Raw genomic sequence first — 14,427 nt, forward strand, 5'->3', positions numbered from 1 at the left:
TGGCTTCCTTGCTGTTTCCAAAACATGCCAACCACACCTTGTGTCAGGACTTTGCGCTGGTCTCTTCCCTCTGCCTGGTATGCCTTTCCCCCAGGTATACAGTGGGCTCCTCCCTCACCTCCTCCAGGACCAGTGTCACCTCCTCAGTGAGATTTTCCCCTGGCTAACCCACTCAAAATGGCAACACCGTATCCAGCCTGTGCTGATAAAAGTTTATCTAGTCCTTTACTGTGACTTTACCTTTATTTCCCTGGTGGCTCAGAGGGTAAAGCATCTGCCTGCAGTGCTGGAGACATGGTTTCGATCCCTGGGTTGGGAAGATGTCCTGGAGAAGGAAATGGCAACCCACTCCAGTATTCTTGCCTGGAGAATTCCATGGACGGAAGAGCCTGGGTGCTACTGTCCACGGGGTCACAAAGAGTTGGACACAACTGAGCGATTTCCTTTCCTTTTTTTTTTTTTTTTTACTGTACTTTAGTTTTGTTTCCTTGCTCTTATTACTACCTGATATATTACTTGCTTACTCGCTTACTTGTCAATAGTGTGTGTGCCCCAGTAGACTGTGAGCGAGATGAGGGCAGAGATTCCATTTTCACTGTCATATCTCTACCATTCAGAATAGCCTAAGCACTCACTAATTTTGGGGGGGGAATGAATGAATGTGAATGAATGGGTGGATAAATGAAATGGCAAAGGATGTAGACAACTCCCACAAGAGAAAGCACATCCTAATCAGCATATGGGTGAATGTTCCTTACCACTTGCACTAATTGTCTACATCAGTGCTTACTATCAGAGGAGGGCGGGCTGCTGTCCAGACAGCATGGAACAGTAATTCCTTAATTGAAACAATTGGAGGGGTTGACAAGACAGAAAACGTGCCATGCTCGGAGGATCTGGAAGAGAATCAAATCTGGTCTGGCAGGTGCCAGGGGCAGGCAAGGAGATTCTACCCAGCTGTGAGAATCAGTGAAAACAAGGGCTTCCCTGGTGGCTCAGTGGTAAAGAATCTGCTTGTCAGTGCAGGAGACAAGGGTTCGATCCCTGATTGGGGAAGATCCCACATGCTACAGAGCAGCTAAGCCCGTGTGCCACAGCTGTTGAGCCCGAGCTCCCCAGCCAGGGAGCTGCAACCACTGAGCCCTGATGCCCTGGAGCCTGCGCACCGCACAAGAGAAGCTGCCACGATGAGAAGCCCACACGCTGCTTCTGGAGAGTAGCCCCCTTCATGCAACTAGAGAAAAGCCCTCACAGCAGCAAGGCCCGGCACAGCCAAACATAAATAAGTAAAATTAGTCAATTAAAAAAAGGATCAGTGAAAACTTCAGGGTTAAGTTGGGGGCTGTAGGGATGTGTTAGAAGGTTAAGGCCAATAGGGCATGGTGGATTGCTAGATCTCCTTGGACTGAAGGGTCGGAGAGAGAGGATGCAATAACAACCCAAGAAATGTAGTTGAAGCAGATTTAGGGTACTGTAAAAATGAATAACACAAATTTGTATTGCAGTCGCCAGTATGAGAGAAATTGGAAAGGAAGTGGTGCCATCACGTACGGCTGGTAACATAAATTAGTTCAATCCTGTTGGAAGATGATATGTATTAAGAAGAAAAAAAAGTGTATACCTTTCATTCCAGTAGACTCATCTCCTGTATTTTATCCTAAGGAAGAATTTAATAGAAGAAACTAACTATAAATACAAAGACATTCACACAGCAGTCACCATTATAGCCAAACACTGAAAATGATCCAAATGCTCATTAAGAGGGAATGACTAAATAAATGATGGTCTAGTAACTTGGTGGAATATCTGTCGTAAAGCTCTAAAAATTAATTATGAAATCATAGAGCAACACTAATGACGCTCATGACATAATGTCGAGTAAAAACTAAACTACAAGTTGCAGACTACTGGTTGCAGATCTCTGAAAGTATGTGAACACCATGGCTAAGACTGAAGGAGAATATGCAAAGATAATTGTGTCGCTGGGAAGGGGATTTTATTCTTTCTCTAAAGCTGACTTTAATTACTACAATTTGATACTAATAAGCTTTTGATAAAAGAAAATCAATTTTACATAAAAATGGAGAGAAGACACTTCTTCTGGTGGTCAGTCAACTACTCCTGTCCCTTGGAACCCACTAGAGCCAGCAGCCACTGAAGAACGTGGGGAGGCAGGCCTTCTGCCCAGAGCACCGTCCAGCCTGGCCACAGTGAGCACTTGACCTGTCTTACCTACTAGGTCTAGGGCAGAAAACCACTGGGATGCTGAGTTTGGATGCCCGCTTGGGGTTCCTGTGGTTGTTCTGCATTTCCTGCCTGTGAACAAGGAGACCTGCTGGAGACATGAACGTCATGAGGATGCTTCCTGCCTTCCGGGCTAAACACTGAGCAGCATCCCCAGGCTTCAAGGCCAGGGTGGGAAAGACCCAGCCTTCCTGAGTTAGCAGCTGAGTAACCTGCTGCTGTCAGAGGAGAGCTGGGGGCTTCTAGCAGTCATTTAATTAGTCTCCAAGCCTGCGGGCACCTTGCTCTCAGTTCGACCATCGTGTGAGAGCCAAAGGGGGTCCTGTCTGCCTTTTACAGCTTGTCGTCTTTAACAGCTCACTTTTCCAGACTCCGCCGCACCCTGCAATGAGAGCCACATTGTCTCACAGAGACAACACTCGTCCAGGTCAGATCATCTGTTGCCTTGACTCTGGGCAAAGCTGCATTGACTTCCCTCGTGGCTCAACTGGTAAAGAATCTGCCTGCAATGAGCGAGACCTGGGTTTGATCCCTGGGTTGGGAAGATCCTCTGGAGAAGGAAAAGGCTACCCACTCCAGTATTCTGGCCTGGAGAGTTCCATGGACTGTATAGTCCATGGGGTCACAAAGAGTCAGACACGACTGAGTGACTTTCTCAGCAGCAGCAGCCATAAAAATAGCTGTCAGTGTTTGCCCGAATCTTCTCCACAGAAAAATACTCTCTGACCTCTGGCAATCATGCTCATCTGAAAAGCAAAGCTTGAGCCACCTGAAATTCCTACTAGTTTAATGGTTTTCTACAACACTGCTGTTTTACCATCCAACCTTCCCTTCTTCCTGTTAACCGAAGCAGAAAGTAGTCGTGTATCACCATTGCCTGAGCTGCTGTGTTGTGCAAGGTGCTGCCCTAAACTCCACCCACCCATTTAATCTTCACAACAGTTCTATGTAGGAGATACTGTTATGATCCCCATTTAACAGATGAGAAAACTGAGGCAGAGCCAACTGAGTGCCTGGGCCAAGGTCACACTGCAACCGGCAGAACCAGGATTTGCACGACTTGGGCTCCTTTCCGGGAACTGCCCACATCACTACTTCCCTGCCTTCCTCCACAGAATTACTGATGCTCCAGAGGAAGAGCACAACTTTCAGGATAGAAAAGCCTCCAGAATTCAGTTTGCCTTCTAAAGTATTTCTGAGTTGTTGAGAATTCACTTAAACACAACCACTAAGTCTCACTGATGATCTGCCTGCTTCAGGGGAGGCTAAAAAGCTTCTAGCAATGTCTCAGCCCAGCAAAGTTTTTTGTTAATAGTGAGTCTCAAATCTAGCCCCATGCCCTGAGAAGAAAGCGGGGGAGGGGTGTCTCAAGCTGAAAGAGACGTTTGGCTGTGAACATTTAATTTCCTTCTTTTTTTAATATTTATTTCTTTGGTTGCACCAAGTCTTAGTTGCAGCAGGTGGGATCTAGTTCCCTGGCCAGGGATCGAACCCAGGCCCCCTGCACTGGGAGCATGGAGTCTTAGCCACTGGACCACCAGGGAAGTCCTTAAACTTCTTTTAAAAAATTAAGACCTTCAGTTTTAGTATTTTTACTGGAGTATAGTTGATTTATGATGTGTTGATTTCTGCTCTACAGGAAAGTGATTCAGTTATACATATATGTACATTGTTTTTTTAATATTCTCTTCCACTCTGGTTTATCATAGGATATTTCTTATTGGAATATAATTACTTTACCGTGTTCTGTTGTATCATAGGATATTATATATAGTTCACTGTGCTATATAGTAGGACTTTGTTGTTTATCCATTCTTTTTTTTTTCCCATTTATTTTTATTAGTTGGAGGCTAATTACTTTACATTATCCATTCTATATATAAAAACTTAACATCTGCCAACCCCAACCTCCCACTCCATCCCTCCCCCAACTCCTCCCCCGTTGGCACCCGCAAGTCTGTTCTCTGTGTATGTGGATCTGTTTCTGTTTCATAGATAGGTCATTTGTGTCATATTTTACATTCCACATAAAAGTGATAGCATATGGTATTTGTCTTTCTCTTTCTGACTTACTACGATCATCTCTAGTTGCATCCATGTTTCTGCAAATGGCATTATTTCATTCTTTCTTACAGCTGAGTAGTATTCCAAGGTACGTATGTACCACATCTTCTTTATCCATTCGTTTGTCAATGGACATTTAGGTGACTTCCGCACCTTGGGTATTGTGGACAGTGCTGCCATGAACAGAGGGGTGCATGTATCTTTTTGAATTATAGTTTTGTCTGGATATGTGCCCAGGAGTGGAATAGCTGGATCTTATGGTTACTCTGTTTTTAGTTTTCTGAGGAACTGTTTTCCATAGAGGCTGTACCAACTTACATTTGGGGTGGGGTCTTTCCCTTCAGCAGGTGAAAGGGGGATATGAAATTATGGGAGTGATACACGGGTCTCACTTTCACTGTAACTTACACTTATAACCACGGGCTGGTAAGGAAGAAAGACTACCCAGTTCCAGTCCCCAAGAAACAAAACCAATTATAAAGCTTTCTGTTCAAGGGCCTCTGCTATTTCCCAGTAACTGCGAGATCAAGCTGTGGTTTCCCCACTTCACACCCAGAGCCCTGTCTGGTCTGACTGCCCCTCCTTCCCCAGCCTCGGCTCATGAGGACTGCACCCTCCACCACAGGCTACAGTCCTCCGTTTATCCACCATCTCTGCACATGCTCTCTCTGCACCCTCACCAGAAAGGCTGCCTTGCCTTTTTCTGTCCTACTACTTATTTTCCAAGACCTATTAAGCTGCTACACCTCTGTAGCTCGATTCTCTTATCTCACCTTCTGCTTCCTGCTCCCTAGTTAGTCATCCTTTCCTTTGAGCTCCAGGATACACCGTGTTCAGTTTTGTTTAAACCATCTCTGGATGATGTTATAATTGTTGGTTACCATCCCCGTCTCCCTTACTCTAGCTGGAGCAACCGGAAGACAGCCACGCCTCTCTTGTCCTTATCTCTCACACCCCTTCCTACCTCCTTTCCTCGAGGCTCTTGAGTCAAGCCCTGTGACCATATGGGGAGGATCCTTAAATCTGTAGGTAACGCAATGAATAAGAGGAGGTTTTTTGAAATCTAGATGACAGTAGATGTTTTTGGAAGGTGAAGCACAAAATGCTAAGTGACTCAAGGACAAGTGATCCAGGAAATGACCTGGAGTGACGGTTACCTGGAATGCAGCAGTCTCTGACTGCTCTGAAATCAAGCCTTCATTGGCCCTGATTCTTGTGTTCCTACATACAAGGTTGAGTTTGTACTTGTAATCCCTTCCCAAGGAGACTGTAACTGTCACAGTTCCCCTAAATGATCCACAGGGGCAAACTCCTCTTAGTATAGAGAGTAGTTGTTCATTCAAGAGACTGGGAGAACTGGAAAATATAACTGGCTGGGTTGGGTCCCCTCTCGGGTCCCCTGGCCTTGACTGGTCTCTGCTGTCCTTTGTAGCAGTCCAGGCCTCCCGTAGCACTCCACCCCTCTCCCCTCCCGGCACCTCCTCACTGTCTTCTGCAGGATCACTCCCTGGGCCAGTCGGTCCGCCCTCCCTGACCACACGATAAAGGACAGTGTTCACAGCACCTGCAGTTTCGACGACGCAGGTAACTCTTCTGAGTCATCTGTCCCTGTGTTATCAAACTCACCGCATTCTGAGAGCTTGTGTCTAAAAGTGTCGCTGGCTATTCACGTTTCTGAAAGGCTGCTCTTGCAGGTTTATTTTAGGATAGACATCTGGCCTTCTGGCAGAAGGGTCCTCTGCATATTTTAATAGGGTTTGACACAGAAGCTTCAAGAAAAGAGATAGGAGTTGGCCTATTCAATCTACCCCAGGATATTTGCCTCTCTTGAAATAATTCATCCCTGGAAAGCAGCCAGGAACATCAGTGGAGACTTGCCCATTTGGATTCCATGGGGCCAAAATGCCTTCATTTCCTGTTTCTGTTTGAGGCTGAGATCATCAGCTTCACTTAAACAGAGGTGACCATCATGGTCCTGCAGGCAGAAATCCTTCCTTAACTTGGAAGGCAGGAGCCACTTAGGAGTATCTGTGTCTTAGGCACATCACCTCCGAGGTATGATCCGCGATATCTTTATGAACCCCCCTCCCCCGCTGTGTTTCTTAACTTCACTGGGAGGTATGTTCTAGCAGTAACTCACTGTAGGGCATTCGTGTGTGCTATTCATGGTTATTCACGCGCACTACCCATGTGTGCTGTGAAAGTGTTAGTCACTCAGTCGTGTCCGACTCTTTCAACCCCGGTGACTGTAGCCTGCCAGGCTCCTCTGTCCATGGGATTCTCCAGGCATGGAGTGAGTAGCCTTTCCTCTCTCCATTCCTGTCTGCCACATTGCAGGCAGATTCTTGACCTTCTGAGCCACCAGGGAAGCGCCCCCATAAGTCACAACAAAAGGAGACTACCCCGGTGCTCTGTGAATCAGGAGCCACCTGCCACGTGTGCCTATCTAAACTTCAGCGAACTAAGTTTACGAATGCAGATTCGTGTCTGTACTCATCACACATCAAGGGCTCAGTAGCCACACGTGTCTCGTGGCTGTTGTGTCAGATCGTGGGTGTTAGAGAAATCTCCTATAATGGCAGAGAGTTCTCGTGGATGTCTCCCAAGCTACTCCTCTTTGGACAGAGAGAACCTGTGTGTGCTGCTGCATTTCCACAAACGAGTCCCGGCTTATCAGGAAGTTCATCTTCCAGGTCAGCTAAGATACCGAACAGCTCCCTTCTCTCCCTACAGAGTCGATAGTCATGAACAGCAACTGCGGATTGACTAGGTGCCCGGTGCTGTCCTGCGCACAGCCTCTTCCCCGTGACTCCAAGGTGTGGGCGCACTTTTAAGCGTAGTGAGACATTCTGGTGATGAGAATGTTCTCCCCTTCATTATTAAGTAATGTGTTGGGAAGAAATGCTTTAATATGCTGCTCGGGGTAAAGGCCGACACTCCAGGCTCATCCCCAAGGAATAAAAGGCATTCATCAAATTACTCTACAACGATTTTTTTTTCCTGCTGGAAAGCGGGCAGAGGACAGAAAAAGCAGCATCAGGAGGGTGGAAGCGCGAGGCGCACATGGAGCTCCTCGATCTCTTTATTTTATTTTAATATTTATGTATGTTTCTGGCCGCATCAGGTCTTAGTTGAGGCACATGGGATCTTCACTGCAGCATGCGAACGTAGTCACCCCGTGGCATGTGGGATCTTACTTTGCTAACCAGGGATTGAACCCATGTCCCTTGCATTGCAAGGCGAGTTCTTAATCACTGGACCACCAGGGAAGCCCCTCCTGTCTCTCTTTAGAAAACCTATGTGATGTAGGAAGGACCCTCGCGTGCAGGCCGGGAGGCAGCAGTGCAGGGAGACAGGACTTGCAGAAAGGAAGCCAGGAAGACAGCAGCTCAGTGCCGGATTCCGCCTGTCGTGAGCTGTGAGAGTTTGCTTAAGCCTCAGTGTTCTGACCTGCAGAATGGGGCCAACGCCAGCTAACACAGACATTTGCTTGAGGTCAGCACAGAGGGAGAGAGGCAGAACTTCATCAGTACCACCGCCCAGGCCACCAGTGCCTGCATGGCCTGACTGAGACAGGCCCCAGCAGAGTTACCTTGGTGGCACTTCGACTCCACACCTGAACTCTGCAGAGCTGCACAGATTGGGGAGGGGCTTGTCTGTGCCCCTCCAAGAAAGAAAGGATGGCTTCCCCCACTGCCGCACCTGTAAGCCTGGGAGTGGCTGGGAGAGAAACCGGGATGAAATCCCCCCGGTGGGGCACTCCCAGCCCCCTGAGCAGAGGAGACACGCAGCACTCTGAGATGCTTGATGCTCCCGGGAAGCAGGAAGTTTGTCTGGCTTTGCAATCCTGTGTGCCGTGGAGCGGGAGCCCCAGCACTCCCTGACATATTGGGCTTTAAACCTGTCACAGTAAATAGTCAGGAATTAATACACCAACTCCCTGAGTCTGGCAGTGCAATTTGCCATCTAAATTGTTACCTTCCTCAGAGCGGTACATAAACAAAACGAGCAGGTCGCCGGGACTTTTCAGCAGGCCTGGCACTCACCGGGAAACAGGTTCTTCACCAAATGGAGGGAGGGGAAGGGACGGCAGGGAGTTGGCATTTCCCAGGTTCCTGCTGCCCGCCAAGCGGGGGGCAGGTGCCTAGCAAGCTCTGCTATGTTTATCTCTATAGCTGCCCTGGGAAGCAGGAATTACTGTTTCCCTCTTGCCAAGGAGGAGAGTGAAGGTCAGAGTCATTTGCTCAAGGTCACAAAGCTGGGGGGTTAAGGAGTCATCCTCAGCCTGGGTGGCTATGACCAAAGTGTCCCCCCCTCCACTGACTCAGATCTTAAAACAGTTCTGGGGGAAGAATCAGCATGAGGCATGGGAGCTGTTCAGCCTGAAGAGGGATGGTAGCCGAGCTCTGCCCGCCCCCAGGGCAGTCCTTCAACCCTTCGGTGCGTCCCTCCCCCAGCAGTGGGTTCCTCTGGTTCCATACCCGCCTCTCCCTTGGGAGGTCTGTCTACAGGCTGCCATAGCCCTCTGCCCACAAGAGCAAAAAGCTCTGAGTGCCTGGAAGTTTCTGACCTCCCAGGAGTCCCTTAGCCAAGGGCGGACTGACTGAGGACGAGGAAAGCCCATAAACTTGGAGGTGTGACCTTGTAGAGCTGTGCCTGGGTTCACAGCCCTGCTCCCTCAGCCCGCTCCCTCTGGGAGCACCACCCAAATAAATCAGTTTCCCACGATCCCTGTCTCTGAGCCTGCTTCTGAGAAACTCACCCTGTGTCAGAGTGTTTCCTGCCTGAAGACAGCCGACTCGGATCTGGCACAGAGTTGACGGAACGACTCGGGTCTCTCCTCCTTCATTAATAAGTCACTGGAGGCCAGTACCTCTCTGTGTCCACTGCAGTGCCTGCACAAGAATCTTTGCCTGTTGATGAGTATGAACTAATAAAAACCTGTGCCTTTGGATGTACGATGAGTCATAATTTGGACCAAAATCCATAAGTGCGGATTTTTTTCTTTTTTATTGAAGTATAGGTGGTTTATAATGTGTTAATTTCTGCTATATAGCACAGTGACTCAGTTATACATATATATGAGCTTCCCAGGTGGCTCCGTGGATAAGGAATCCACCTGCAAAACAGGAGATGCAGGACACGTGGGTTCAATCCCTGGGTCGGGAAGATCCCCTGGAGGGGGCATGGCAACCCACTCCAGTATTATTGCCTGGAGAATCCCATGGACAGAGGAGCCTGGTGGGCTACAGTCCATAGAGTCGCAAAGAGTCAGACATGACTGAAGTGACTGAGGATGCTTGCATACATTCTTTTTCACATTCTTCTCCATTATGGTTTATCAGAGGATATTTAGTTCCCTGTGCTATACAGTAGGGTCTTGTTGTTTCTCAATCCTAATTTGCATCTGGTGATCCCAGATTCCCAGTCCATCCCATGGCAACAATAAATCTGCTCTCTATGTCTGTGAGTCTGTTTCTGTTTTGTAGAAAAGTTCATTTGTGTGATATTTTAGAGTCTACATACGAGTAATAGCATATGGTATTTGTCTTTCTCTTTCTGACTTGACTTGACTTAGTATGATAATCTCTACTTCCATCCATGTTGCTGCAGACGCCACTATTTCATTCTTTTTATGGCTGAGTAACATTCTATTGTATGTATGTACAGCAGCTTTATTCATTCCTCTGTCGGTGGACATTTAGTTGTTTCCATGTCTTGGCTGTTGTAAATAGTGCTGCAGTGAATGTAAAGGTACATGTATCTTTTTGGAGTTTTACTTTCGTCTGGATGTATGCACAGGAGTGGGATTGCTGGATCATATGGTAATTCTACTTTTAGTTTTTTGAGGAAACTCCATACTTGTTTTCCATAGTGGCTATACCAAGTTATATTCCAGCCAACAGTGTAAGAGAGTTCCCTTTTCTCCATATGCTCTCCATCTTTTATCATTGTTTGTAGACTTTTTAATGATGCCCATTCTGACCACTGTGAGGTAGTTCCTCATTGTAGTTTTTATCTGCATTTCTCTAATAATTAGCAATATAGAACATCTTTTCATGTGCTTTTGACCATCTGTATGTCTTCTTTGAAGAAATGTCTATTTAGGTCTTCTGCCCATTTTTCAACTGAGTTTTTGTTGTTGAGTTGTATGAACTGCTTGTTTATTTTGGAAACTAAGCCCTCATCGGTCACATCTTTGCAAATATTTTCTCTCATTCCGTAGGTTGTCTTTTTGTTTTGTTTATGGTTTCCTTTGCTGTGCAAAAGCTTGTAAGTTTGCTTAGGTCCCATTTGTTTATTTGTGTTTTTATTTCTATTGCCTTGGGAGCCTGACCTAAGAAAACTTTGGTATGTTCTATGTCGGAGAATGTTTTGCCTATGAGCTCTTCTAGGAGTTTTATGGTGTCAGAAGGGCAGATTTTTTCAAAATAAATTCATTTATTTTTAATTGAGGATAATTGCTTTATAATATTGTGTTGGTTTCTGCCATATATCAAAAAATATGGAAGACTTCACGAATCTGTGTGTCATCTTTGCACAGGGCCCATGCTAATCTTCTCTGTATTGTTCCAGTTTGAGTATATGTGCTGCCAAAGCGAGCACAAAAGTACATATTTTTAAAACCTCACCCATAAAAGGTGTCCCCTCTTCCCAGAGGGATCTTAACACAACCAGTACATCCCATTCACCCAATTTGGGATACAAACCAGTCATCTCTCTTCTATTCTTTGATCACCCGGCTCCCATATTCCCACATTGTCTGGAAGAAAATTCCTTCCCTGGACATTCTGTATCCCCATCTCCCAGTATCCTTGGGCCTTACAGACTTAAGAGGTCAGCCTTGCCTTGAAATGCCTGGTGGAGAGAGAGCGTGAGGGTCTGGTAATCGCGTCTGCGGCTGCCACATGGTATCATCACGGAAGACTGGTCCTGAAGGGGTGGGCAGACTCGGGGTCAGAGCCACACTGCCCCACTGTGCAGACTGCCCCCCGGCTCCAGAAATGCAGTGCTCGCACACGGCCTTGTGGCCCTAGAATGCAGACATGCCGTCTGCAGCTGGTTCCGCTGTGCATAGCAGCCTGGCTCATGCAGACCTCCCCACAGCTGGGATGCCTCAGCTTGGGCTCCATGGTGGGAGTTCTTTGATGCTCATTCACATATGCTTAGCCTGCTGTGTGTGTGCAGTGGGAGGAACATCCAACTGCAGCTCCCACCCTGCCTTACTGACCCCCTACTTCTCACCCCCCACACTCACCAGCCTCTAGACCCCAATGCTGGTGAGCCTAGCTCACCAGCTCAGGCCTCCCTTCCTCACGGTGAGCTCACCTTTGGGCCCCTGGCTATTCTCTGGTCAGGAAGCTTAGTCAGGATGACCCAGTCCCCCAGGAGGTCCTAACTTCTCTGAGCATTAGCAGTCATCTCCCCTCGACTCCCCAGTCACTTAGCTTCCACCTTCCCACCTAGGAAGCCTGTCTTTCAGTCACTCAGTCATGTCCGACTCTTTGTGACCCCATGGACTGCAGCACACCAGGCTTCCCTGTCCTTCACCATCTCCCAGAGCTTGCTCAAACTCATGTCCATCAAGTCGGTGATGCCATCCAACCATCTCATCCTCTGTCATCCCCTTCTCCTCCTTTTGCCTTCAGTTTTTCCCAGCATCAGGGTCTTTTCCAGTGAGTCGGCTCTTCGCATCAGGTGGCCAAAGTATTGGAGCTTCAGCTTCAGCATCAGTCCTTCCAATGAATACCCAGGACTGATCTCCTTTAGGATGGACTGGTTTCATCTCCTTGCAGTCCAAGGGACTCTTGAGAATCTTCTCCAACACCACAGTTCAAAAGCATCAATTCTTTGGTGCTCAGGAAGCCTGAGACTGAATTTTGTCTTCCTCAGAATTTGTATATTGAAATTGTAATCCCCAGTCCCCCACACTTTGACCTTTTGGGGGGATTTTGTTTGTTTCTAAAATATTTATTTATTTTGCCTGTGCCGGGTCTTAGTTGAGGCACATGGATCTTTGATCTTCATTGCAGCACATGGGATCTTTTAATTGCTGGCATGCAAAAACTTAACTTGCGACATGTGGGATCTGTCCGCTGACCAGGGATCAAACCCAGGCTCCCTGCATTGGGAGCTCAGAGTTTTAGCTACTGGACCACCGGGGAAGTCCCAGCTGTGACCTTTTATGGAGATCGGGCCTTGAAAGATGTAATGAAGGTGAAAGGAAGGCATGTAGTGGACCCTACCTTAGCTTGACTGGTGGCATCCTTGTAACAGGAAGCAGTTGGACCGTAGACCTGGACAGGGAAAAGCCATATAAGAACACAGGGAGAGGGTGGCCAGCCACAGACGCGGAGAGAGGCCTCAGGAGAAGGCAGCCCAGCTGACACCTTTCTCTCGGACTTTTGGCCTCCAGAATCGTGAGGAAAACTGTGAAATTAATTCATTGCTGTTGTTCAGGCCACCCACCCTGCAGTGCTTGCTTAGGGCTGTCCTAGCAGATGAACAGAAAGCTCCTTGCAGACTTTCCCACCATCTCCCCTCCTGCCTCCTCGGGGGTTGGGGAAGGGCCAGCCTTGTCCTGACGCAAAAGGTGGCCGCTCTTCCCCTCGGACAACACCGCCTCCTCATATGTTCGCAGCGGCTCCCCACATCCCCCAGCCAGAAAAGGGGCCGGCAGCTGCTCGCCTACAACATTTCCTTACCGTGATCAAAGCTCTGCAACTGCCCCCACCAGCACCCCGCTCCCCAACTCTGGCCTAAGAGCTTTTGTCATGTCTCATGCCGTGAAGCCGCGGTGTGAATCCCCCTAATGCGGTAGCAGGGAAACGACACTCCTCGCTGGTTTGTTTCACCTTCCAGAATTGGAGAGGGTATCTACAGAATGTTATTTTCCAAAAAGATAAAAAATTTGCTGCCTGGAAGGTAGCCACTGCCCTCATAGAAAAGAATACGCATCTCCTTTCCCTCACGTGCAGAGCTACCTCGAACGCCCCAGGGACTGCCCCCCAGAGGGATCCAAAGCCACGCTGGACCCCGGAGACGGGAGCCACTGCTAATTCGGTTCCCTGGGTCACACAGAAAGGGAAGGCGGTGGCTCAGGCAGAGAGGGAGGCTGGTGCTTCCTGTCCGCTCACGGGGCTGCAGTACACTTTACATTTCCCAAAGGCCATAATTATTTCCTGGAGAAGAAATTCAAATGACCCAGATAGTTAATTCAGTGAGATTGGCCCAAAAAAGTATTTACCTAAAAGGCAGTTTTGTCGGAAAGAACATCACAACGTGGTCAGGGTTTGCTGTCCCCTAGATCTTAGGAGTTCCCTCTGCACGGAGCACAGAGGGGGCTCAGCAGAAGCCTGTCTCCGACCACCTCCACCTCCTTTTCTATGTCCATCTCCGACCTCCTAGGACCCCCTTTTCCAGCCTCCGAGGCCCCAGGTTCTCCCCACCCCCACATCTGAGCCTCAATCTCACAGTGACCACCCCCCCTTCTGTTTCCCTAGAACAAATACTCAATCCCTCAGTACAAGGGAGCTCAGCTCTGAGTCAGGAGGAAACTCACTGGTGAAATTAATTCACCCAGAAGCTACTGTGTGGCCAACCATGTTCAGGGCCCCTGGATGAGGGAGAGTTAGACGGGAGCCAAGCTGTCACTGGACACATAAGAAAATGGAGCTGCTCCACAAAAGCACAGTGCTATTGGTGGTAGGTATCCTGTTTGAGAAGAGTTGACTCATTGGAAAAGACCCTGATGCTGGGAGGGACTGGGGGCAGGAGGAGAAGGGGGTGACAGAGAATGAGATGGCTGGATGGCATCACCGACTCGATGGGCATGAGTTTGAGTAAACTCCAGGGGTTGGTGATGGACAGGGAGGCCTGGCGTGCTTCCATTCCTGGGGTCGCAAAGAGTCGGACACGACTGAGTGACTGAACTGAAATGGACTGACTGATCCTGTTTGATGGGGCTTCCCAGGTGGTGCTAGTGGTAAAGAACACTCCTGCCAATGCAGGAGACATAGGAGATGCGGGTTCGACCCCTGGGTGGGGAAGATCCCCTGGAGGGGAGGGCATGGCAACCCACTTGCCTGGAGAATCCCAGGGACAGAGGAACATGGCAGG

The 14,427-nt window shown here is 48.3% G+C and overlaps 1 non-coding gene across 1 annotated transcript; it reads right to left on the reverse strand.

Moving 5' to 3' along the window:
* Positions 1-10,807: 10,807 nt before the first annotated feature.
* On the reverse strand, positions 10,808-10,914 carry LOC139031351 (U6 spliceosomal RNA). The gene has a single exon (XR_011483825.1). It is a non-coding gene; the product is annotated as a U6 spliceosomal RNA (small nuclear RNA).
* Positions 10,915-14,427: the final 3,513 nt, after the last annotated feature.

The sequence above is a fragment of the Odocoileus virginianus genome, chromosome 26 (assembly GCF_023699985.2).
Source record: "Odocoileus virginianus isolate 20LAN1187 ecotype Illinois chromosome 26, Ovbor_1.2, whole genome shotgun sequence".
Taxonomy (NCBI): domain Eukaryota; kingdom Metazoa; phylum Chordata; class Mammalia; order Artiodactyla; family Cervidae; genus Odocoileus; species Odocoileus virginianus.